Genomic DNA, 27,371 nt, shown 5'->3' on the forward strand with positions numbered 1-27,371 from the left:
AGTAGATTATCTTCTTTTATTTCCTTGTTGCTACTCTTCTCACTGAAGATGCTTGTTGTTTGAATGTATGGGACACTCGTGGCACATTTGTGATAGTGGTCCTGTGTAGGTGTCATCGGTAGTGGCCTGAGACGACCAGCCACAGTGGACCTTCTTCCTCCTTTTGGATGAACCTTCTGGCCATAATGAGATACGTGACCTTGGGAGAATGACACCTGCAAGGAGCCTAGGACTGGCAGGCTTCCACTCCTCTTTCTTTGTAATCTAAAAGCAGCAGCAGGGTCAAGGCTAGGAAATGGGGCTGCAATGGGACTCACTTGCTGTGCCTGGGCTGTGCAGCCATACCCCGGGAGAGCCTGCTGTTGTAGGAAGCAATAAGTTGCCATTTCCTCATTATATTTTCTTTTTATTAGGGAGTATTTTATTACAGAGGCTTGAAATCCCATGCATTTCATCGCACCAAAATTTCAGGGTCTGGCCTGAGGGGAAGCAGTTCTTCACAACGAACTGTGAACCCCTTCCCGTGTTCTTTGAACCAGGCGTGTTTCATCACCTCGCTGGCTGTTGGTCTATACATTGGATTTACTGTTAGTAATTGACTAAGGAGGTTCTCCAGGTCTTCTGAAACCCCACAGGGGGCAGGATACACCCCTGCAACAACTTGTTTTTGTAATTCTTGGATGATCACAGAATCAAATGGGAGCTTTCCCACTACCATATAATACAAGACCACTCCTATTGTCCACATATCATTCTTCATCCCGTCATACAGAAGACCAAGGAAGCGTTCGGGGAAACCAAAAGAATACGCACCACACTGCTGGTTTAGCATTTGTCCAGGTTGTGTTTCGGTGATAAGCCCAAAGACGATGACTTTGACCTTTTTGTTTTTACCAATCATTATATTGTCCACTTTCAGGTCTCGGTGAACAATCCCCTTTCCATGGCAGTAGCTCACTGCTGATAATATCTGTTCAAATATTTGCCGGGCCTCATCCTCCTCTACTTGCCCTGACTCTCTGATGTACTGGTAGAGTTGTTGGCCTTCCACAAGCTCTATTATGAGGTATATTCTAGTTTTGTTTTCAATGACTTGTAAGAGAGAAACAATGTTGGGGTGGTTGATCTTTCTCATTATGTTTTCTTCTGTCATGGCTGGCCGGAACCACTGCTTGTTCTTTCGGAGAACTTTGACCGCCACTGGGGTTCCTGTGAACTGGTGGTGGGCCAGGAGGACCTTGGCATAGCTTCCTTTTCCAATAGTCTTCAGTACTTTATATTGGGAATGAAAGTTTCCCTCCTGAGAGATACTGGGATCGGGACTAGAAGGTGGTAACTCCTCCTCAGTCTCTGTAGGCATTTTATCAGTACTAATGCTACCTAAAAATAACAAACAAATGGAATCAAATAATGAAAAAGCTGGAGCAATTCAGGAACTAAAATTACACATGTGGAACCTAAAAGAAACAAATGAAACAAAAAGAAAAAAATAATAACAAAGAAAAGACTAGACTAGAAAAATAGAGTAAAATTATGAACAGGGGGAAATATGAAGAATCATAAGTAAAAGCCACCCAAATAACCATCCCCAAAAGAGAAAGCCAAGAGCACACAAATACTAAATGTAATGATGAAAATAAAAATCGTTATACTACAATAGGATTGGGCGGCCAAAGCTGATCAATACTGTGAATGGATTGTTTGAAGAAAAAGGTCAGATAAAAGAAATGAGAGGAGAAAGACTGAGTATAAGACAAAACAAACAAATGTAAAAAGCCAACACTTAAGGGAAAACTCCATTGAATTTCAGGACCTAGTGATCCACAAAAATCCACAACTCTCCAGAGCAAAATACTGAAAATTAAAATTAACCAACCATAAGGAATAAGGCAGTTAAATATCAGTGAACAGTCAACCTTAAACAAAAAAAGAGTCAAGGTGTCACAAAGGGCAAATTTGTATCAAGTCTAATCCAATGATTGCTTGTACTCAATAAATAGAGAAACAGAAATAATGTAAAAGGATGAAACTGCAGGACATTGAAAATGGAGATAGAGTGAATCATCCGACTGCAGAACCGTAAATAATCAAAGCAATAATATAGCATGTGAGAACATAAAAACCACCACCAAAATGAATCCAGCAATCCATAATAAATAAATAAATAAATAAATAAATAAATAAATAAATAAATAAAACAAAACCACAATAAGGAAATAGTCAGTGGTCTTGAGAATATATGGCCTAATTCTATCTCTTAAACACATAGAAAAAATATCAATCCATAAATAAGCAGCCAGCAGTCTACGTAGGCCTTTAATCTGATATTATGGGGTCGGCATATCAAATTCCTGGGAGCCACTGGAGACCCAAGACAGGTACTTGGGCAGCTGCAGGCCAGTGAGGGAGCCTGTCTTGAAAATGAGGTTGAGGACCTTCCTCAAGAACAGGAGCCGGGGTGACTTCTAGCCTCTACACTCTTTTGCACTGAGGTGCAGGTAATATAGATACAAGGGGCAAAAGGGGATGGGCACGTGCGTGCACACACAAACACACACACACACACACACACACAGGCACACACACAGACAAACGCCCAGATTCATACAAAACACAATCACGTAGGAACAGGCACACACATACTTACACACAAGTAAACCTGGAAAAATGCACATCACAGACAAACACACACACACACACAGGGACACACACACACACAAAAGAGGTGGTACACACATACAAACATACACACAAACAAACCTGTAAACTCACACACTCCTACATATACTGACAAACACACAAGCGAAAGTGTACACACAACTCACACACAGGCAAATCTGTTAGCACACACTCTCTTACACACACTGATACATACACATATACACAGTACAGTAAAATCCAATACAACCACACACAGCTCACAAGATACAAACATGTCGCAGAGGGCTCCACTCCACACCTCCTCTCAAAGCACTCAAAGAAATCCAGGCCTGGCAACAGCTTAACATCTGTTGGTTGGGACGCCTCACAGTCGCTCCTCATGAGGTCACAATAGGACCTGTCATGACATGGTTGGGAAGGGCTTCAAGGCTCTGGCTTCTTGGGCTATGGAGAATTTTAAGGCTTTTAGAAATCAAAGCCTGTAAGATGTTTATCTCTCCTCAGTTCTCTGTTTTGAATGATTTCTATGCCTCCTGCTTCAAAGTCGTCATGTCTACACTCAGGGTGTCACTTTTTCATTGAATTCTGAATGATTAGCCTCAAACTAATGGTACACTGTTAAAAAAAATTAAAAAAAAAAACAAAGCTGTGTTTCTAAACTGACCGATCAAGATGACACTGATTTCATAAATCCTAGGAAAGGCTCTAGGTTATCATCAAACACCTGAGACAAAGATGCAGGGATAGGCAGAGCACTTGCCTCCCAAGGGTAAGGAATTGAGTTTCAATCCCCCAAAACCCCCACGAATGTTGGGTGCATCAGCAAAGCCCATAAGCTCAGCATCTGTGGAGTGGGGAGGGGTTGGGGCTTGAAGACAGGTGGTCTGACATGCAGGCGTGAGGACCTGTCCAGAGGATGGCCTCTGACAGGACATGGGGTAGTGGTATGCATGGACACCTAGGCACATAAGGGGGTATGCATATACAGGCAGACACTTCCTATCACACAGAGGTTGGCATGATGTATAGAAAACCAAGTCCATCCTGAGTGTAGGGCTCACTTTAAATATTAAGGTCCAGTGATGGAACAGGCATGTATGAGGACAAGGAGCTCTGTGCAACCTGGGACCAGAAGGAACAGAGTGGCTATGCTGACACAGTTGAAATGAATTCTCAATCACAGTCTGTGACAGCCAGGTCACAGGACCCAGTCTGCTGTGTTATTTGTGAGCAGCCAGTGCAGCCAGAAGCTAACTATTGAGCACTGACTGGCCCAAGCCCAGAAAGGGTCTCTGTTTCTCAGAGTGCTGGGGGCAGTGCAGTGTGTAGCGCTTTCCTTCTGAAGACTCTTCTGGGGTTTGGAGTCCCCTGTAGAGGACTCTCATGGCTGCAGACACTAAGCCTGGGAGGAAAGATCCTCATCTGTAGAGTTCACTGAAAGGCCTGAGAGCAGAAAAGGAAAGAAACAGCAAAATGTGCCACCTCTGCTCACTGTGGTTCAGCGTCTGCCTTTGCAGCTGAGCTCAGGTGCCCTGGAGTCCTCCCTAGCCTGAGTCAGTGATCTCAAGTTTAAGTCCCTACTTCCTGGTTTGTAGTATCAAACAAAGCACAGTTTCAGGCAAGAAAAGCTGTGAACGCCATCTAGACATTGTTGTCTACATTTGAGGGGGACTGTTGAGCCCCAAAGGGAGCAAGGGCTACAAGGTCAGGTATTATAGGAATGGCCAGGTTTGGAATCCAAGTTCCAATCTCCCTTTGCTCTGGGCAGAGGGTAGGACTGGCAATTGGTTCCTGCTGTGTACATGGGGAGAATCAAAGGGTCTTATGGGATCGCTGGCACAGACCTGCCCAAGCATGGCTTAGGGAGCCTCACACCAACTCAATATTTGATGTGTTCCCAGGTTTGTCTACCACCCTCAGCTGTGTGCCATTTTCCCTGCCTCCTGCAAGGGACTCTAAATATCTTCCTATAAAAGCGATCAAGGAGGAGTTGCACAAGGACAGGTGGGGCTCTGTGGGGAGGTTCACATGGGCTAACACATTAGAGGGCCACAGTCCCAGGACTGATGCTGGATGGACACTCTCCTCTGACATCCAACAGAGAGATCTTCACAGAGATCAAGAGAAGGCTTCTCTGAATAGCTGTGCAGAGCACCTCCGATTCATGGACTTAGGACTGACACCCATAGGATGCTTTTGAGGAGCCGATTGTGATTCAAGGGGTCATCTGCCTGGGTCCATGTGCCTCTAGAGATGAGCCCAGGACTTGGCTGTGGCTGGTTATGGGGTCAGATCAGAGGATTGGAGGGGGCTTGTCCTTGGCTCCTGGGAGTAGAGCAATTTTTCTTTCCCTGCCCCTACTTTTTTTGCTTTTCTTTCCTTGGCATAAGGAGGGACTGGAAGAAGTCTGTCTATGGGGAGTGAGGCTGGCTGGGAAACTGCTCGCTGTTCTACATTGTCATGCAGCTGGGGGCTTGGGGTTGTTGGCAGGATAACCTCTGCACCATTCCAGTCTGCTTCTCTCCACTTTATCCATGCATCCCTGTCCCTGCGCTGGGAGACCTGGATACAAAAGTCCAACCTGTAGCTTCCAGTCCAGGGATGGAGTCACTCAGTGAATGGATTCCAGATGGTTATGTGTAAAGCTGCATCGAACAGGGTAGTTACTGAACATGTGGGTACATGGAGGAGGATACTGCACTGCACCCACCCACATTTCATATAAAACCAATCCTCATGCTCAGGTACTAATTGGTTCTTTTTTATACCTTTCACCATTTTTGCTATTCACTGTACTGTGAAGGGTGAATTTTCATTGTTTCACTTCTGCAAAAAGACAGAGTTTAGCATTGGAGACTCCCTACAGCCTGGCTGGAAGGGAGGCCTACACCCATGTGTCCTTCTAGGAAAAAGCTCTTTCATAGGATGCCTCCCTGAGTCCCAGGATGTGTGGAGGGCTCTGTGCCCTACCCAGGGTTGACCTCAGTATATTAACTGGAGCAGAGGCTTCTCTCTGATAGAACAGTACCACCCTCCTGCAAGATGTCTATGATGGTTTGTATATGCTTAGCTCAGGGAGTGGCAATATTAGGAGGCGTGGTCTTGTTAAAGTAGGTGTGTCACTGTGGGCATGGGCTTTAAAACACTTTTCCTATCCACATGCAAGCCAGTCTTCCCCAAGCAGCCTTCAGATGAATATGTAGACCTCTCACTTACTCTGGCACCATGACTGCCTGGATGCTGCCATGCTCCCAGCTTGATGATACTGGACTGAGTCTCTGAACCTGCAATCCTGTGTCCATTAATGTTGTCCTCATAAGAGCTGCATTGGTCATGGTGTGTCTGTTCTCAGCAGTAAACCCCTAACTGAGACAATGTCAATGTTCCCTGCTCCAGCTTCCTGGCTATAGAAGCTTCACACATGACCGGTATTCTCTTGGGATATTGGCCCTTAGGCTCTAGGCTGTCTGCTTGATCTGAGAGTGTTAGGACATCCTGCTCCTAAGGGCATTGTTACTGTTTCCATGCAATACTGTGAAAACATCAGCAGGCTCCTGCTTTCTTACCCCCCTGAACACAATGCTGCCTTTTCCAGGAGTGGATCCAACATATCTCAGAACCTCCTCAGGAACTATGTGTTTCCCAAGGATTACCTGCACTTGCTTACACACCCCTATTCTGTGTCCTGAATACTTTTCAAAGCCCATTCATCTGAGACTGGTGAGTTCAGGACAGTAGTCCCAAGTGTCTTGTCCTACGCTGACAGTTCATTCTCATGAGGCATCACTTACCCTTGACAGAGGATTTTTCCAAGGGGCATTGGATGTGCAGGAGAATTGTGTGTGCTGACTCCTGTCAGATCAGCACAGGATACCATCAAAGTCCCATTTGCTCTTGATTTTGGAACTCATGGTCTTGGCACTGTCTTGTTGTTATTTAGGTCCCTGTCAGTCCCTAATTGAATTTTAGCATGGGAACCCAGGGCAGTTGTCTTCAAAGATATTCCTAGTATGGGCCACATCTTCACCTTGCCAGACATAAAGCACAACAAAACACCAGGCAGGCAGAGAACCCTCAGGGGCTGGAACTGGAATGTTCAAACACTCTGGCTTGACCTTGGCCAGCACAGATTCAGAGAACATCTTCTATGTAGGAAGATCTCCTTCCTCCTCTCAGAGTTTAGGACATCTAGAGTTAGGCTAAGGTGCTGGCACAATGTGAGCAGAGGCAGCACTCTGGGCTTGTTCAGTGTCAAAGCCTCCCTGCCACCCCTGTATCACAGTCACAGCAGCCCATCTCATGAGAATTCTAGGGCTGCTGATATCCTGGATGAATAATCCATGTTCTGCTGCTAGTTTCTTTGCTTCCACATGGACAACTGAGAGAAGGGATTGATTAAGTGTAGGTGAGGAAGCCCTGCAAATATCTACTTGGTGTTACTAAAGACAATGGGTTCTGACTGGCAAGATCTTTGAATTAGATTTTGAAAAATGCCACCTAGGAACAGTTAGTAGGAACTCTCAGGAAGGTGCAGCGTGGTGTGCACTATGGGACAGGATCCCTGAGGCTGCTGCAGTGGGACAGGGTCGTTGGGGCAGGTAAAACTGAGTAGGAAACGTGAGCCAGGAACAACCGGGCAGGGACCCTGGTTCAGTTACAACAGAGCAGGAATCCTGGGGGAGATGCAAGGGGGCATGAGTCCTGGGGAAGGGATCTTGTAGTTGTGGCCCTGTGGCATGTGCAACTGGCAGGGACCCTGGGGCAGGTGCACTGTGACGTGCACCCAAGCTGGAATGTTCAGACAGGTGTGTGTTTGCTTCATGCAGCTGCTGTCTGAAGTAGAGAACACTGGCATCTGCCCCAGACGGGATTTTGGGAACTCCTTCCAAGAATCCCTTAGCTCCTAACTGAGAAGCTATACATTCCACAGATGGACCTTTATTGAGATGAGCAGATTCTAAGGGAGCTGCCTTGAATGAACAGCCAAAGAAAGCAGAAATGAAGAACAAGCAATTGCAGCAGACATGTTCAGTGTGTTTTCAACCTGAAAAGTAGGACTTGAAGAAACTGATTAAGTCAAATCACTTCTCTGTCTGTCCATCCATCCACCCACCCATCCATCCATCCATCCATCCATCCATCCATCCCTCCATCCATTTCCCTGAGGGAAGTCAGCTTTTATTTCTGAGAAGGTCAAAGCGGCGCTCCCTTGTGGTGACAATGAGGATTGCAGGCAGTGAGATAAGTGGATATTTATTTATTTATTTATTTATTTATTTATTTATTTCATGGTCTGCGATAGACTGCCACTTGTGGCCAGTCCCCATCTGCATCAGCTGTACCATAAACCCAGTCTCAGTGTGACACAGAAAAAGCCTAATTGGAAAGTATGTCCTCTCTCTAAGCGACACTGTATAATAACATACTCTGGACTGCAGGTCAGTCAAGGCCTGTGTTTAGGAGACTTGTGGACAGATGAATGTCTGTGAGTCTGGACTTAGACTCTGTGGAGGGCTCAGGTCACCTGACTGTCCTGAAGCATCCCACTGTGATTTATTTCCCTCCTACAGAGCCAGACACCTGAGCAACTGCATTTCCTGGTTATCCCCTAATCCTCTTACACTGTGTAGAGTGTTCAATCTCAGGGAGGGCCTGGGAATCTGAGAGACACCACTGAGCCCCCTGGGCCTGGCTGACTCAACTTGAGGCTACTCTGTGTGTCTTCATTTTGCTCACCATCCAGAGACCTCAAAAGGCAGCAGTGAGCTTGCTGAGAGGAAAGGAGCCCCCATATTGCCCCAAAAGCAACTGTCCTCTTTTACAGGTTCATCCACAGAGCATGTAATTTTGATTGATGCAACATCGGGAAGAATGAATGACATCATCTCCCAAGGGCAAGTGCTATGCTAGTGGACACTGAGGAGCTGCAGGGATCAACCCCCTTTCCAGCCTCTTCCTTGTGATAGTTCCTGCAGATCTGAAAGATCCAGGCAGTACATGACATGGGTTTGAATATAATCTCATTACACTTTATTCCCTGCTCTGAATCTAAGACCAGGTAATTCCTACGTTTGTTTGTTTATTTATTCATTTATTCATTTGATATATATATATGTGTGTGTGTGTGTGTGTGTGTGTGTGTGTGTGTGTGTGTGTGTGTGTGTGTGTGTGTGTGTGTCTGTATACATATATACAATGTCGCTGTCTTTAGAAATACCAGAGAGGGCATCAAATCTCATCAGAGATATTTGTGAGCCACAATGTGGTTGCTGGCATTTGAACTCAGGACTTCTGGAAGAGCAATCAGTTCTCTTAACACTGAGCAATCTTTCCAATTTCCAGTCTAACTTTCTTAATTCCAGTACTGTATTCATTATTTAGGTTACATCCTGATCCCAGCCACTCTCCCTCCTCCTTTCCCAGTGCCACCTTACAAATCCTTCTCATCATAATGCTCTCCCTTCTCTGTAGAAGGGCAGACTCCCTAGGTACCACCCCGCCCTGGGGCATCTACTCCCAACAGTATGAAGCACCCCCTGTCCCACAGATTTACAATCAGGCTGCCCGGGTATGGGGAAGGGTTCCCATGGCAGGCAAGAGAGACTGAAACAGTCCTGGATCTACTTGTCAGATGACCCACATGGAGACCAACTGCAGATAGCTACACCTGGCCCTGGGGTTGGTTGCCCAGGCTCTAGCATACTCCATGGTCCAAGGTATCTGACTATAGGGTACTTCTTGTAGTGTTTTTAACCCCTCTAGTCTGCTCACCACTCTCCCCCACTCTTCCACAAGACTTCCCAAGCTCCATCTGAGGACTGGCTGTGGCCTTCAGCTGCTGAGTGAAGCCTCTCCAGAGACAGGTGTGCTACTTTTCTGTCTGCAAGTAAATCAGAGTAACGTAAGTACTGTCAGAGGTTGTCTCTGTCACATGAGATGGATCTCACTTTGGGGCAGTCATTGATTGGTTGGTCCCTCAATATCTGCTTTACCGTTATCCCTGCACACTTATTGGCAAAACAGATTTTGAGTTGAAGGTGTTGTGAGTGCATTGATGTCCTCTTCCTCTTCTAGAAGTTCTTTCTTGCTACAGGAGGTGGCCATTTCCATCTTCTGCTCCAGTAGGAATCTAAGCTAGAGTCACCCCCATAGACTCCCCCATCCTCTCCCTTACCAGGCATCCAGCAAGTCACCAGAGATCCCTGGACACTCCTGCCCAGACAATTTGTAATCTCACTCCTAGCCCTCTTCCAAACCACTCTCCCTAGACCTGACCAGCATTTCCATCTCCTTTCCTGCCTCTTCTCTTACCCTGTTCCATCACTTCATCCTTCTTAGACTATTTTGTTTCTCCTTCTTGTGAGATCCACACCTCCTCACTCAGGCCCTCCTTCTTCCTTCATGCCTATCAACCTGTTATCCTGCACTTTATGGTTAATGTCCACTTATAAATGACATACATTTTTCTGTGGTTCTGGGTTACCTCACTCAGGATAACATTCTCAAGTTCATCCATTTGCCTACAAAATTCATAATGTATTTATTCTTAATAGCTGACGAGTATTCCATTGTGTAGATATACAATATTTCCTGTATCCATTCTTCAGTAGGGGGACATACAGGTTGTTTTCAGTTCTTGGACATTACAGATAAAACCACTATTAACATAGTTCATCAAGTGTCCTTGTGGGATGGTGGGTCACCATTTGATTATATGTCCCAGGGTTGTTTTGCTAAGTCCAGATGAAAACTGATTCCCAGTTTTCTGAGAAACTGCCAATATGATTTCGAAAATGGATGTACAAGTTTTCAATCCAAGCAGCAATGGAGGAGTGTTCCCAGTATTCCACATCCTCATTAGCATGTGCTGGATGTCACTTTAGATTTTTATTTTATCCATACTGATGCACATAAGTTGGAATCCCAGGGTGCTTTTGATTTGGATATACCTGATGACCAAGGATGGTGACCAGTTCTTTAAGTGGCTCTTGGCCATTCAAAGTTCTGCTGATGAATTTATCTCTGCACCACATTATTAGGTTAGGATATTTGGTCTCTTGTAGTTTCAATTGTTATTTATGTAATTTTAATATTAGCCTTTTGTGCACTATAGGGTTGGTGAAGATCCTCTTCCAACCTGTATGCAGACATTTCTATTAAGTGTTTTGTTTTACTTACAGAAGCTTTTCAGTTTCATCAAGTTTCATTTATTAATTGTTGATCTCAATATCTGAGCGCCATTGGTGTTCTGCTCAGGAAGTTGTCTCCTGTACCAATGTGCTCAAGCCTATTTCTCACTTTTTCTTGTATCAGATTTGATGTATAAAATTTTATTTTGAGGTCTTTGATCCACTTGGACATGTGTTTTGCACAGGTTTATAGATAAGGCTCATTGCATTCTTCCCTATGCCTATATCCAATTAAACCAGCACCACCTGTTCAAGATGCTTTCTTATTTTTTGTCATATGATTTTGCCCACTTTATTGACAATAAGCATCCATACTTGTGTGGGTTTATTTCAGGGTCTTGGATTTCATTTTATTGATCAGCCTGCCTGTTCCTATACCAATACTGTAGTTTTATTGCTATAGTTCTGTAGGACAGCAGTAAATGAGAGATGGTGATTCCTCCCGAAATTCTGTTATTGTTCGGGAATGTTTTAGCTATCCTGGGTTTATTAAATCTTTCACTTGAAGTTGAGAATTTCACGTTAAGGTCTGTAAAGACTTGTTTTGGTATTTTAATGGGTATTGCATTCACTTTCTGATATCTTTCAATTGCTATTTTCAGACATTTAAAATTTTTGTCATACAGATCTTTCACTTTCTTAGAGTTACACTAAGACATTTATATTATTTGTTGCTATTGTAAAGAGCAATGTTTCCCTAATTTATTTGTCAGCCCCTTCATTGTTTGTTTAAAAGAATGGTACTGATTTTTTTTAGTTTATGTTGTATCCACCCACTTTACTGAAGGTATTTATCAAATGTAGGAGTTCTGTGATAGAATTTTTGGGGGCTCTTGTACATACTATGATATCATCACAAATGCCAATATGATATCTTCTTCCCTTCCAATGCATATCTCGTTTTTCACATTTAGTTGTCTTATTGCTCTAGCCTGAACTTCAAGAACTATATTGAAATGTTAGGGGGAGGGTGGCCAGCCATGCCCTGCCCCAGAGTTTATGGGAATTATTTTAAGTTTCTCTCTATTTAGTTTGACGTTGGCTAGTGGACTGCTGTATATTACTTTGTGTTCATGTATTCTTCTGTATCCTTCTCTCTCTGTAAGGTTCACATGATGGACTGTCACGTTTTGCCAAAGGCCTTTTCAGAATCTACTGAGATGATCATGAGATTTTTTTAAATTAATCAATTTATTCATTTAATTTCAAATGATATCCACTTCCTTGTTGCCCCTCCGCAATCACCCATTCCATCCTCCCCATGCCCCTCAGCTTGGCGTCTATGAGGGAGCTCCTCCACTCTCTCCCCTACTCCCGCCTGACCACTCTAACATCCCCCTATGCTGGCACATCAAACCTCCACAGGACCAGGGGCCTCCTCTCCCATTGATGTCAGTGAAAGCCATGTATCTGGAGCCATGGTTCCCTCCATGTGTATTCTTTAGTTTTTGCTTTGTTCTTCGGAGCTCTGGGTGTCCAGTAAACTGATAATGTTTTTCTTATGGGGCTGAATTCCCTCAGGTCCTTCAGTCCTTCACCTAGCTCTTCCAGTGGGGTCCCCAGGCACAGTCTGATTGTTGGCTGTAAGTATCTACAGCTGTATGGGTCAAGTGCTGGTACAACCTCTCAGGGAATAGCAATAGCAGGCTTCTGTCAGTAAGCACATCTTGACATCAGTAACAGTGTCTCAGTTTCGTATCTGCTCATGGGATGGAATCCTAGGTGGAATAGTTTCTGTATGGCCTTTCCTTTAGTGTCTGTTCATTTTTTATTGCTGTCTGTACTTTGGACTTGAACATATCTACGTAAAAATTTTGAGATGATTCTGTGGCCCCATCGCCGATTTGGGGCTGTGTCTATCTAGTGGAGGTGTCTATACAGGTTGTAGGTCCCCCTTGTTGCATACTCAGATAAAGTCAACCGTTTGCATCCTGGGGGACTCTCACTTCCTTAACATCTGGGACTTTGTAGTGGCTACACCCTGTTCATCATTCCCCACTGCTACATACTTTTAATCAATTTCCTGAAACTCTAATTCTCTCATGTCTTTTCTATCACCTGATCCTGTCCTCCCCACAACCCTGCATATTTATTTATCTTCCCCTTCTCTCTTGCTCCCAGGTCCCTGCCTTTCTCTACCTCCTGTGATTATTTTGTTCCCTGTACTATGTGGGAATGAACATCCACACTTTGGTCTTCCTTCTTCTTAAGCTCCATATGGTTTGTGAGCTTTATTGTGGCATATTGAGCTTTTGGGGGTAATAATAACTTATCAGTTTGTACACAGCTTGTGTGTTCTTTTGTGTCTGGGTTACCTCTCTCAAGTTGATAGATTCTAGATCTATTAATTTCCCTGAAATTTTGTGAAGTCATTGTTTATAATAACTTGGTATACTCTAATGTGCAAATGCATCTCAATTTCTATATCCATTCTTCCATTGAGGTACATGTGGCTTAGTTACAACGTGTGGATATTATAAATAAGATTTATATAAACATAAGGGAGCATGGGGCCTTGTTATATGTTGGAGCATCTTTGAGGATTTATGTCTAGTAGTGTTATAGCTAGTTGTTCATGTAGAACTATTTTTAATTTTCCGAGGAAGCACTGCATTGATTTCTAAAGTGATTTTACCAGCTTGTAGTTCTACCAGCAGTAGGGGAGTGTTGCTCTTTCTCCACATCTTTGCCAGCATCTCCTGTCGCCTGTGGTTTTGATCTTAGTCATTGGTGTGCTGTGGATTGTGAGGGTCATTTTGACTTACACATCCCTGATGAGGAAAGATGTTGAACACTTCTTTAAGTGCCTCTCATCCTTTCAAGGCTCCTTAGTTGAGAATTCTTTGTTTAGCTCTGTACACCATTTGAAAAATATTGTTTTTGGATTTTTGGAGACTAACTTCTGAATTTTTGTCTATTTTTTATATTAGCTCTCTATCAAATGTAGGATCAATAGAGACCTTTTTCCAATCTCGGGATTGCCATTTTCTCCTAATGACTAAGACCTTTGCCTTACAGATACTTTTCAATTTTATGAGGTCCCATTTGTCGAATGGTGATTTTAGAACATAAGCCATTGGCATTCTAATCAAGAAATTTCCCCTGTGCCAATGTGTTTGAGTCTCTTCCCCATGGTATATTCAGCGTATCTGGTTTTGTATGGAGGTTCTTCATCAACTTGGAATTGAACATTGTACAAGGAGTGGAGAATAGGTAAATTTGCACTCTTTTCATGCTCACCGACAGTTCAACCAACACCTTTGGTTGAAAATGCTGTTTTGTTATGCTGGATGGATTTGGCTTCTTTGTCACAGATTAATTGCCCATCTGTGTGTAGGGTTATTTTCTGGGTTGTACATTGTATTACCTTGATCTACCTTCCTGTCCCTGTATAAATAACTGCGTTTTTTAAAATTATTTCTCTGTAGTACAGGTTGAAGTCAGGCATGCTGATTCTCCCAGATTTCTTTTATGGTTGAGAATATTTTCCCTATCCTGTGTTTTTTGTCATTCTAGATGAATTTGAGAATTGCTCTAATTCTATGATGAATTGAGTTGGAATTTTGATGGGGATTGCATTGAATCTATAGACTGCCTTTGGTAAGATGGCCATTTTACTATGTTTATCCTGCTGATCCAAGAGCATGGGAGATCTTTCCATCTTCTGCGGTCTTCTCCAATTTCTTTCATCAGAGACTTGTCCCTGTTGTACAGATCTTTCACTTGCTTGGTTAGAGTCACGCTGACGTATTTTATAGTATATGTGTCTAATGTGAAGGGTGCTGTTTCCCTAATTTTTCTCAGCCCATTATTTCTTTGAGTAGGGGAATACTGCTGATTTGGTAGAGTGAATTTTCTATCCAGCTACTTTGCTTAAGTTGTTTATCAGCTGGAGGAGTTCTGGTACAGTTTTTTCTGGTCACATGTTTATACTATCATTTCATCCACAAATAGTGATATCTTAACTTCCTCCTTCCCAATTTCTATCCCTTTGCTCTCTTTTTGTTATCTAATTGCTCTGTCTATAAATTCTCGTAATATATTGTATAGATAGGGGCAGAGTGGGCAGGCTTGCCTTGTTCCTGATTTTATTGGGATTGCTTCAAGTTTCTCTACATTTTGTTTGGTATTGGCTGTTAGTTGTATATGGTTACATATTTACGTAAGTATAAATGTGTATGAACAAATATATATATATATATATATATATATATATTCAGTTTATATGTCCTCTGCCCTTGTAACACTGAATTACAGTAATCAGGGTTGTTCTGGTTCTCAATATTATATGGGGGAAAGTTTGTGGAAATGGTGTACTTTTAAACTACCCCCATAGTTAAGCTTGTTTACATGGCCAAAACATTTAAATTCTGATGCTTAATGAAATTGAGCACCCTTGGTTTGTTATTTTCTTTCTTCCTTATAAGTGTGGGTATGTTGTACCACCATATACATCTGTGTATATAGGTGCGTGTGGAGGCTTGCCCTGATGTTGACAGAAATTATCCTCTACTCTCCCTTGCTCAATGAAAGAGAGTCTCTCAATGGCTAAGCTGGCTGCCTGTTCTTCCTAGCATTTATGTAATCTTCAGTTGATCACTGAGCCATCAGTACTGCACATATTTATTTTTGAAAGTCACAGTCAAGAGTTTATTTTGCCCCTTTTCTGCATGGAATTCTTTATTGGTTTATTACTCTTTTGATATATTTTAAGTTGTACTCATACCTTTTTGGCAAGGTTGGTTATAGGGTTATGCCACAAATCCTGCCCTTTTCTTTGAACTGACATGTAGTTGATGAGCAAAGATTGGATTTTAAAGTTCTGCTCAGACCGTAGAGTAGGTATAGTTTGTTTCAGCCACAATACATAAAATAACTGAAATAATGTGCAAAAATGAACAGCTCCCACTGAAACATTAAAATTTAGATGAAAATTTAGTTAGACTAGTTAGTTGTATTTTTATGCATAATCTTTTGTGTTCTCTTGTCCAGCCAAGATGCACACTTATCTGGCAGTTCTGGAGATCATGAAAACCTGATGTTTAAAGAGCGTCCACACAACTTCTCAAAAAGTCATGATATGTCTGACAAAGTGGAAGCTTCTCGTAAAGTAACAGAGCTTGAGAATGAACTGAACACTAAGTGAGAAGAGAGAGGTCACCTGTACTCAAGCAGGTCTCACCTTGGCAGTCGATTTGTGGGGTGGGCCTGAAGAGGAAGGAACAAATGTCCTTCTAAGTGATGTTTAATTTCTTTTTCTGAAATGGTTGCAATTGAGAGATGTTCCACATCCAAGAAATTTTGTCTTACTTTACCAAGAAAAATCCTGCCTAGTTCTTAGAGATCTGACAAAGGTGAAGTTACCCGTTCTAGTTAGCATTGGCACTCTTGGACCCAGAAGGCAGAATGAAGGGCTTTAAAGATGACAGGGTGTTTCCTCTACCCTACCTTTTCCATTGTCATTCCAAGGGCAGTAGGCCTAGACATTATCTTTTTGTTCTTTCTAAAACCTCCATTTTCCTACCAGACAGTGATCGCCGAAAATTTCAGAGCACTACTGTGTCTCTGGAATGCTGATTCTCCCAGAATTTCTTTTATTGTTGAGAATAATTTCCCTATCCTGTGTTTTTTGTCATTCTAGATGAATTTGAGAATTGCTCTTTTCTGCAGGAGACAGGCCTCTCAGCCTAGGGCATTCCTGTGTCATTGGGGACCCTGTATGCAGGAGACAGGTCTCTTAGGGCAGGTGAAATGTTGCCTGTACGTTCTTTAATTTGCATGAGTTGGCTGCAAGGAGTTGTTAATGTAAGGCGCACAACACATCATTCATCTAAAATGTGAGCCTCCTGATCCAATGTAAATGTTTGAGATTGAATATCTAATTCATAATTTAATTTCCAAAATTCTAGAGAAAGGTTTCAGATTTGATGCTAGGGATTTTATTTTTATCAATTCAAATCACCAGAATACTAATCATTAGTGGAAAGCAAAGGTGACAGTTCTATTAGAGTTAACTAATACTTCAGTGGTTCCAAAGGCTGTAGAGCTCTCACAGCATTACACAGCATTCTTGCAAGCAGGAGCAAAGACGTCCGAGATAAATGGGAGCTCATGGGTGGCTGTCAAACACAGCTATCTCAGAAGTTGTAAATTTAGTAAAGAGATTTATAAACTCTGTCAGGAAAGGAAGAAGCGTGTTGCTGTGCCCCCTGTGACTTAAGTGCTATAAGAACACTTGTGTCAGTTGAGTCTGCATCTCTTTCTCAGCGTAACAGATTTATTTAATTTTAATTCCTGAATTTTGCATCCTCACTCCTCAGTTGAGCTATGGGAGAAAGGCCTGTTTGCTTATTTTGTGTGAAAGGTGACTTTATGATTTCAACACATTTTCTTTTTCAGAATCTCTAATATGGTTTCAGAAGAACTTTCTGTTCCATAGAAATCTGTGCATCAGGGAAATAATCACAATTTTAAATAAAACGGAAGCATTTGAAACCCAAAAATTCTTTTTAATAAGAGCTGTACGATCAATTGTTGAAATACAACCATTAGTATTTTTTACGTTTATCAAGTTTCCTATTTGAAAGCATGTCTTTGTTTTTTCCTCTGTAAGAGAATAGAATGTCCCAGAGAGCTGATGAAGGATTTGCACACTTGTCTTGCCCAGGAAGTGCATTCTCCTTGTGTCTGCAGCACATAGGGAGCCTTTGATAGCATAAAAAGAAGCCTTTGATACCTCCCAAAGAAGAGCAGGTACCTGCTGTCCCTAGTGCATGGGAAGACAGATGCACTCAAGAACCTGCAAGCATCTGAAAACACTGCATGTGTGTTTGTGAGACCTGTAGAGAAGTAGACTTGGCCATCCCTGGACAGTGAGGTCAGATGTGAATAAGTGTTGCAAGAGCACATTGAATAGCATACACTACTGTTGGGAAATGTTTTCCTAAGGCCTGGACTCCCCAAACTACACACTGATAAGCCCATTGCCTTAAAGGTCTTCTGGTCATTCACGTTTCAAATGTAAGTGGCCGCTCAGTACTGATGGAAGGAAGGTATGTTTTATTATCATGGCACAGGATACACTGATCCGTTCCAGCAGGCTGAAGGGTCAGTGGGATGTTGTGTCCCCTCACCCTCATGACTACTGTGCTTTAGCACGGGGAGCAGGACAGTGTCCAAATCTCAGGGTTTGGGTGAAATGTAATGATGGAGTTGGGAAGTTGCTGGTCAAAGGATGTAAAGTTCAGATGAACAGGGAATGACTTTGAGTACTGTTACCTGTAGCCTATGACACTCAGCAGTGTCCTATAAATAATGCAAAGGAACTTTAAGAAAGGGGAAGCATGTTTGAGGGTTTAAAAAGCTTGTGGGGAACTTTTTTGGAAGAACAGAACTTATATGTTGGAATTAGTGTTTGTATTTCTATATTTTAATTTATTTTTTTTAATCTGTAAAGACATCCCTTAGAAACTAGATTTGGTGCTGACCCAGGACCATGTCTTCTTGTGCTCCCTGTCCTGTGTGGGATTTGTGGCTCAGGCCTACTGTGGCCCCTGGTCTCTGTACCACTTCATTTTCTGCCAAATCCTACATGAGTCTTCCTTTGCCCATTCCCAGGTAATAAAGTGATTTCAGAAACAGTTATACTCATGAATTTATTATACAATTAAGCAGAATAGGGTGGTTGATTGACTTGGCAGAAGAAATTTTCATCTCCTAAAGTGTCAGGTGATTGTGTTTGTATAAGAATTTTTTTCAACCTGTTCACTCACAGTGCTGGGAGGTAAGTGCCAGTCTTGAGATTGCCTAAACGTTTTAAACAGTATGTAGATAGTACTGCCCCTACTCGCCCTGTGATCCCAGGCAGTCACATACAGAACAGGATGGGGGATCAGGAGACATCAGCAGACCACAGGTGTGGATAAATGTTAAAGTGTGAGAAATGAACACAGAACCTGCGGGGCCTGATTGAAGGACCCTATAAGACATTGTCTGTGTGGTAGACTCTCCTGAGATGGTAGAGTGGAAGGGGAAGGGCCTCCTCCATTACAAGTCTCAGGGGGCAGGATCGCCAGTGGGCTGGGAAAGTGATGCCTCTAGGTGAGATGGGTATTCAATGCCACAGTAAATTGATTTGTATTTTACAAGCACTGTAAATGCGAAGGATATTGAAAGGTAGCCTGGAAAACTTCAGTGTATGGGCATAGAGCTCATGAGCACGCATGAGTGGCCAATGAACAATACCCGGCCCTCCTCTCTCGGACTTAGCCACGCCCTTCATTAGACCCTGAGGGGATTTTTCAGAACAGAGGTTATGGCAGTTTCACCATCCAATTCCAGTGAGTATGAGGGGAGCCCATGGAGTTTGAAACCACTCCTTTCTGCTCTCAGGGATGTGGGGAAAATAAGAGAATTTGGGTTGGCTTAGTAGCACTATTTTGTGAGTCTTAGCTTGAGTTCCCTCGGGATGGAGACCAACTGCTTCTTTTCCGAATCTTAGGGAAGTTGACCCGTTTTCTCCCAACTGTCCTTATGGCTCCTTCCTCCATCTCCCGCTTGGGGCTTCTCTGGACTCTCATTTGCTGCATCAGCACATGAAGGTTCCCTGACTTGGCACCTCCTTATGCTGAACATCAGCAGACTCCATACTGAGCAGGATTTGGGAGTACAGCTGTTAATACCAATAATTATGTAACCGTACTCGTTGCCCTCTTAGAGCACACCGCAGAAAAATAGATTGATAAAAGTGAACAAAAATATAAACATCATGTGTGGTAATGGCTCCCAAGCAGAGAATCTGAACCTTACAGCAGCCCCACCTAAGATTTATGAACAGGAAACCGGGAAGGGGAATGACATTTGAAGTGTAAGTAAAGAAATGTATCTAATAAAAAATTAAAAAACAAAAACAGACAAATAAACAAAGAAGTCTATGTTGTGAACATAATCAGAAAGATGATCTGATCTGCCTCTTTTGTTTGTGTGTGTGTGTGTGTGTGTTTTACCTTGACTTCCGTAGTCAATGGAGTTCAGATAACTGTAGGAATGCATTTTATGGTTTAGAGGCACTGATAGGATCATTCCTTTACTTATGCTCCCCCTACTAGTTTTCTTACACATATCTCATCAAGATTTAAGCTGTTATGCATCCATAAATCTTAATGCTTACTAAATCATTTTAACTTTCCTATTCTTTTCATCTTCTTAATATTCCTGGTACCTAAATAATACAATCCTGTAAAAGGTGTTTCAAATTTAGCTGGTAGACTGATACGCCTCTTAAAACACATGACTTAGGAAACAAGCTAACCTACATTATGGCTGATTGGTGCATGGGAAAACAGATTAATTCTAAATTAAATATATTAGACTATTTAAAATAGTCCTGCTTTAATATTTGTAATCATATCAAACTTTAAATATAGGATTATAAAGCCTGTGATTTGACTGTACTATACTGCATTCTCCATATAGATTTCTACATAAATTACTGAAAATTTCTTGGCAAAAACTTATTATGTGAGCACCTTTAAAACTAATACCACTGGGGCTTTTCCATTTAATGGGGATATGAACCGTATGTTTAAATACAGGTAAAAGTAGATTTACACTTAGCAGCCAACTAAGTAACCTGGATGTAGTCACTTATATTCAATTGAGTAGTTGCTTGTAGAAGGGAGCACAAACTGCAGATCAGGTATTTCAAGGAGCTCTCTTGGTATAAACTTAGCCCTAGCTAATTTGGCCATAGGGAATTCATGGTCCTTCTGATACTTGATCAGTCCAAGCCAAACTTCCTACACAAAAGGTCAGGATGCAGTTCCTCCTGTCTCTATGTCTTTTTTTTTATTAACTTGAGTATTTCTTATTTACATTTCGATTGTTATTCCCTTTCCCGGTTTCCAAGCCAACATCCCCCCAAGCCCTCCCACTCCCCTTATCTATGGGTGTTCCCCTCCCCATCCTCCACCATTACCACCCTCCCCACAACAATCACATTCACTGGGGGGTTTAGTCTTGGCAGGACCAAGGGCTTCCCTTTCCACTGGTGCTCTTACTAGGCTATCCATTGCTACCTATGAGGTTGGAGCCCAGGGTCAGTCCATGTATAGTCTTTGGGAAGTGGCTTAGTCCCTGGAAGCTCTGGTTGCTTGGCATTGTTGTTCATATGGGGTCTCGAGCCCCTTCGAGCTCTTTTAGTCCTTTCTCTGATCTTATCTGCCTCTTAAAATTCAGTTTTTAGCAGGTGTGCTTCCTGGCCAAAGGAGTCAGATGAGTGCATGAGCAGCCCCTTCGAGGACAAGGCTTGGATTCCCAGGAGCAGACAAGGAACTCTGTGGGCATACTCCAAGGAAACTGGTGAGAACCACAGCCAGCATTTTGGATCTTTGCAAATTTGCCTAAGTGTACATTGAAAGAAGAAACCTCTATTCTGGCAACTAGTGCTACATTCCTTAAGGAGAGCACAGCTCTGCCTGCTTCAAGCTCAAGCTTAGCTATCGGGAAGCTTCCCCCTGGGACTGGACCTTGGCACCTAACTCAGGACCACTTTACCTCACCTTGAGAGATAGACTTCCATCCACCCCAAGATAGACAAGACTTCCATCCACCCCACGACAGAGCTGGGGTTAGAGCAGCGACTTTCAGGCTCTGGAGCACACCAAGAATGCACACTCTAGTGTTTGTGGGCTGCAGGCAGAACTGAGCAGAGGTTTCTGTTGGCTTCCGTTTGGAGGACTGGGGTCCAAGAGTTGGCTCCAGTTCTCCTCCGTTTGTAGGTAGCTGGTTCCTCTTGGTGCCCTGTGGTCTCTCTCTGCACCCTTCATGTGTCTGTGACTTTAGGGTCCCTTTCATAAAGACAGCAATGTCATTACAAGAGAGCCCACCTTTCTGGTTTCCTTGAATGGATCACGTGGAAGGCATTGTCACCTACTAAGTGTCAGGGACTTCATCCTTCACCATATTAATTGGGTTACAACTTGTCCAAGTGAAGGTAGTGAAGAGAGACTCATAGGGTCAGAGCAAACCTGACAGAACTATCTCACCATGCCCCATTCTAATTGGACCAGACTTTGTAAATGTGTCCCAGGTCTTTCTGGCACTGCTGTCCATCATTGTTCTCACAGTATAGCTCTGTCATTTACGGGGGAAAACTGAACAAAAGGCATCTCATCAGAAAGGAAGAACAAGGCAGTAGACTTGTAGATGGAATCCTGTTATAAATGGCAGAGACCCTAAGGAATCTGCTAAAGTTTAGCACTGAACAGTGAGTTATACAAGACCAATGAATGTAAGCTCTGTCAGCAGAAATAAAGCATTTCTATATCCTAGCAGTAAACAAAACAAAATAGGGGAAAATTTTTATGTCGTACACCAACTTTTATAAAAACCAAAAATATTTTGTAAATAATTTCGCCAAACACACACTAAACTTTTAACTATAGCTTCTATTTTTGTTTGAAATCTAGGAAGTAAGTAAATTTCATCAAAATATTGCAGAATAATTCATAATCAACTGAATACATTTAGAAATCAACAGTATATAACTTGTAGGTTTTCATTACTCAGTATATAACTCAGAGGTTTTCAAACTCATATCGTGGGTTCTCTTTACCAATCAGAGTTTAGAAGTGCAGATAATGCTGTCTCCATGTAGTCACACATACTCTGTGAGAAGATTTAGAGAGTTAATTCTCTAACAGGAGGGTCTGCATCCCAGTCTGGAGACAGAATTCCCTTCAAGAGGGTCTGAATCTCCTGCAGGTATGAGTAGCCCCCTCAGAGGAAGGACTGAATCTCCTGCAGGAGAGAATGACAAAAATGAGAGGATCCATAGGAGGAGGGACTTAATTTCTTCTCTGATGGGACTGGAGCACCAGCAGGAATTTGACTCTGTAGTCTGCTAGATTATTTTCAGTATGATGTTCTGAGTTCCCTGAATCCACAGCTGGAGCACTGAGCCACCACCAGGAACACTGCACCTGGACCAGTTGTCTTCAGGGAATTAAATACGAATTTCACTTCTTTGGCTATTAAAATCCCACCATGCTCTAGCTTCCTTCCAACATCCACCCTTCATTGACCACCATCTCAGCTTCTCAATAAATCCTTCCTCTCCTTGATTTTCCAAGACTACCTACGTCTTATGAGCACCTACACACACACACACACACACACACACACACACACACACACACACACACACACACTCACACACCTGGCTTTGAAGGGATGAGATTTTGATTTTTAAGGCTGAAATGTTTCTATGACTTTCTCTGTGAACCCTGCTACCCTGCTTCCCAGGTACTTTCCACGGCACCTTACTGACCGAAAGATAAAAGAGTCTCGAGTGTCAAGCTTGCATCCCTGGTAGTCCTCAGGTCTGGAGCTGATGGGCTCAGAGCCATGGGGTGTGTGTGGGTAGCCGGCCAGGCCTTGCTGAGGCTGACTTCTCTTGTCTCTGCAGTATGTGAAGGAGTCTTCACAACCTGACTGTTGACTTTCTCCTTGCTGAGACTGTTTCTACCATTTCTTGTTCTCTGTTCATTAATGGTGTTTCAGTGTGGGCAGGTAAATGCTGTTTTGAATCATTTTTTTTTTTTGGATCCTGGCTGCAGGTTAAAGAAAAAAAGGTAGTTGAATTGGAAACAGAAAATGCTGTTCTGTCCCTGAGATTGGCATAGGTAATCTCTGTCCTGTAGACTGATTGACTGATGAGACACATGTGAGTGTTTGCTTTGCATGGGCTACTGCAGTTGCAAAAGATTAAAAGAACGGTAGCTATCCTTTGATGGTTGGTCCCCTCCAGTGTGGTGCACATTTAATGAGTCATCCACTAGTGGAACATATATTAATCCTAAATTTTTCATCCTCGTGCTCAGAAGTATTTAAGGAATAATCCATTAATGATACATCCAACAGTTGGGTCTGGACAACTTTGTTGTACTGTTTATGCATGATGAATTCATCCAAATTAATTTTAACCAATCTATAGATATAGTAGTCACCTCCAACACCCAAAGACTTGGTCTAAATACGTGCAAACTCAGGTGATGAGATATGGTTTCTCAGACACCCCCACAGCATGCCACAGTGCAGGGTGCATGCTGAACAGTTCAGGTTCAGATGTTTCCAGTTTGGCTGGGTGTTCAGTGTGCCCTTCACCTTCTCACAGGCTCTTCTGACACTCTTCTTACACAACCTCCACTGACACTCCAGTTGTTTATTTTCCTTGGATTTTTGTTTTGAAGTGTAGTGCTCTTTTTTCAGGGTCCCAGTTCTTGACGGCATTGGATCCCCTGCAGATAAACAGTCTGCCTTGTCTTAAATTGGTACGTGTGTGTGTGTGTGTGTGTGTGTGTGTGTGTGTGTGCGTGCGTGTGTGTAGTCACATATTTCATGATCCTACCCATAGCTGACCCACTCAGAACACATTCACGATTTGGGAACAAGAAATAAAAATAAAGGAGTAAAATGCTGGGTGCAAGGCAGTTGGGAGCAGAGCATCAGGAGGAAGAGTCCAGAGTCCCGGGAGGCAGGGTGTGAAAGTACAGCAGCAGCTTAAAGGGGCTGCCAGTTCTTAGGGTGTGGGGATCAGGTGTGTTAGGAGCACAGGGAGAAGTTGAATGTGATGAGCTTTCAAGTTTAACTACTGTCTGATCTCTGCAGTGCCATCCCTGGAAAAGTGATATAAGTAGTCCCTCGTGCCCTGGTCAAATCACAGACACTTTCACTGTCAGATCCCAGTGTGTTGGGGACCCCTACCCTGGGAAGTCCTCAGGGGTGTAAGGAGCATGCACTGGTTTCCTTTGTGGTGTACTCACCATGAGTGAGGAAATATTTGTCTGCACCTCTTCTGGAAGCAGAGAGAGTAAACATGGGTGACACTCCTGATAGCCTGTCTGTATAAAGTTTTGGCTTCAGTGGTGTTAGCTCTCTGGCTCAAAGATCTAATCTAACAAGTCCTAATATTGCACCGACCAGGGAAATATGAAAGCAATTAACTGAAATACATACTCTGCTATTCTGAATTTGAAACAGGCTTCAACCTGACACTCTTCCTCCTTACCCTCCCCAGACTTCTTACTTTTGTCTACATACATTCCTAGTGGCGTCTCTGAGGACCCAATTCTGACTTGTGACTGGGCCTGGGTCATGCTCATGGGTTGGGGAAGTAACAGATGACTATACTGGGGCCCCTGTATCCATGTAACAAATGAAGTTCCACAGCTCATGATTATAACTCTGGATACAGAACCCATTGCAAGAGAACCTCAGCTGAAATCACGGAACTCACGAGGGACTAAAGACCATTGACTTACAACATGATGTTCATCTTTCTAAACCCCTCAACATTTCACCAAATAACCGGTTATCTAGAGTACACCAGCACACACTGAGAAGTGTAGAGAGAAAGAATTTCATGTCTATGTTCCTCTGCCCATGAGAAAGAAGTTTCAGGACAGTAAACAGGTTTTGAGGGTAAGTTTCTCTTTTATAAACACCATTCTCTCTCTCTCTCTCTCTCTCTCTCTCTCTCTCTCTCTCATCAGTTTTAAATTATTTATTTTTATTTCACATGCATTTGTGTTTTACCTGCATGTGCATCTGTGTGTGGCTGTCAGATATCTTAGGAATTTTGCTCTGAGGGGGCAATTCCAGTTAAAACAGTCAGAACAAGGAGGAAATGCAACATCAACAGTAGCAATCAGGACCCTCTCCCTAGTACCCTGTGGATGTACCTGCCCTTGGGGCTCCAGTCTTCTTTGTGAATGCATGCCATGCATGCACTGAACTACAGCTTTGATGCTGGTGTCCTATGGCTACAACGGTACCTGCATCTTGCCTTGTCTAAAGAATACCTGCATCCAGCCCTGTCTCCAGGCAAGCATGCTGAGGAAGAAATATTAGCCACATGTAAACAACATGGGATTTGTAAGTACACAAAGAATATGATTTCCTATGAAATCTGCATTATAAAAGGAGGGTAGCGTGAAGGAGAGAGATGCTATAGACTAGGACTCCAGTTACACAGTGGTTTCCATATGGATTTGTCAGACATGACTAGCAAGGGTGTTGGGAACCTGTATAGAGTTGGACAAACACAAATGCTTTTCTGTAATGGAATCCAAGAGGAAAACAGGATCAGATGAAAGCTCCTAATCCAAAGATGACCTCTCTTCAGTGAGAAGGCCAGAGTTATGTGTGGCTTCCATCTCAAGATCTCCGGTGGAATGTGTGAGTCAGGTGTCCTTTTGCCTGCTGTTCTCCAGTGCTTTTAACAAGAAGGCTTCCTCCTTCAAATTGGCAAGCTTGAGGGTGGCGAGCTCTGTCCCTGCTGTGGTTGGATTATGGTCATCCAACAAGGGTGTACATGAGTATATGTGCACTGTGTGTATTATGTAGTGCCCACAAAATCCAAAGAGGGTAAGATATTCTAGATCTTGAGTTTCACATGCCTGTGAGCTGACTTGGAAGTGTTGAAAATAAGTGAAGGTCCTCTGCAAAGGCAGCCAGTACTCTGAAATCCTGAGCTGTCTCTCTAGTTCCGGCTCTGTAGGTTTTCTCTTGTCCTGTTGATTACTGTCTGCTTCACTAGCCTGTTCCACAGGAATCAGTCTTATGAATGTGTAGCATCACAACACCAAAAATACTTTAATCTCTGACTGGATGCCCTGACTGATTTTTACACAGGATAAAAGTCGGCTACATTTGTGTTTGATTATTAACAGTGCCTCTGGAACTAAACTCAGATCATCAGCTATTCCTTTCACCTCTGAACCATCTCAAAACTCACACTGTATATTCTGTTCTGTCCTCAGTGTACCATGTATTGCTGTAATCACCAGCATTTTTAAAGCAAGAAAAAGGAGGTTTATAAAATCTTCAGATTTTAAAATTTACATTCACATATAGCTTGTGCTACACATCATTAATCCCACCTTTCAGGAGAGAGAAGGTCTCCTTACTGTCCAAACCACCCTTGTGTACAGGGTGAGTTTTAGGACAGCTTCAGATTGTGGTGACACTCTGTCTCAAATTAAGCACACAACAGCAACAACCCAACCACACTCACACAGAAACACATGCATGGAACACACACACACACACACACACACACACACACACACACACACGCACACGCACACACACGGACACACACACATCACTTTCCAGCATTCAGTGGAACTGTATTTTAACCTCACCTACCTCAGTCCTTCCAGTCTGTAGGCTTCTCTTAAAGCCTCAGGAATTGGCAACTGACATCAGGCTGGTTTCTTCTTGCTGGTGGGGAAATTGGGTTGTGTTGCTTTCTTATTCTGTACTCCCTTAGCTGACCTCTCCAGGCCCTGGGAAGATTCCATTCACCTCCTTCAGAGTACTTTAGTGTTTTAAAGTCATACTCAACAAGGTAAGAAACCATTTGGTTTGATTGCAGCATTTAGGATTGTGTTGAGTATGTACCAGCAGAATGTACACTGTTTATGAAGTAGGTCTGTGAGTAAGGGCTAGGTGTAATTT

General features: G+C 42.9%; 1 pseudogene; it reads right to left on the reverse strand.

The window, feature by feature from the left end:
- Positions 1-451: 451 nt before the first annotated feature.
- The window catches only part of LOC148007131 (sperm motility kinase Y pseudogene), a 38,463-nt pseudogene continuing 11,543 nt past the window's right edge, over positions 452-27,371 (reverse strand).

The sequence above is a fragment of the Rattus norvegicus genome, chromosome 1 (assembly GCF_021556685.1).
Source record: "Rattus norvegicus strain SHRSP/BbbUtx chromosome 1, alternate assembly SHRSP_T2T, whole genome shotgun sequence".
In the NCBI taxonomy this organism is placed as follows: domain Eukaryota; kingdom Metazoa; phylum Chordata; class Mammalia; order Rodentia; family Muridae; genus Rattus; species Rattus norvegicus.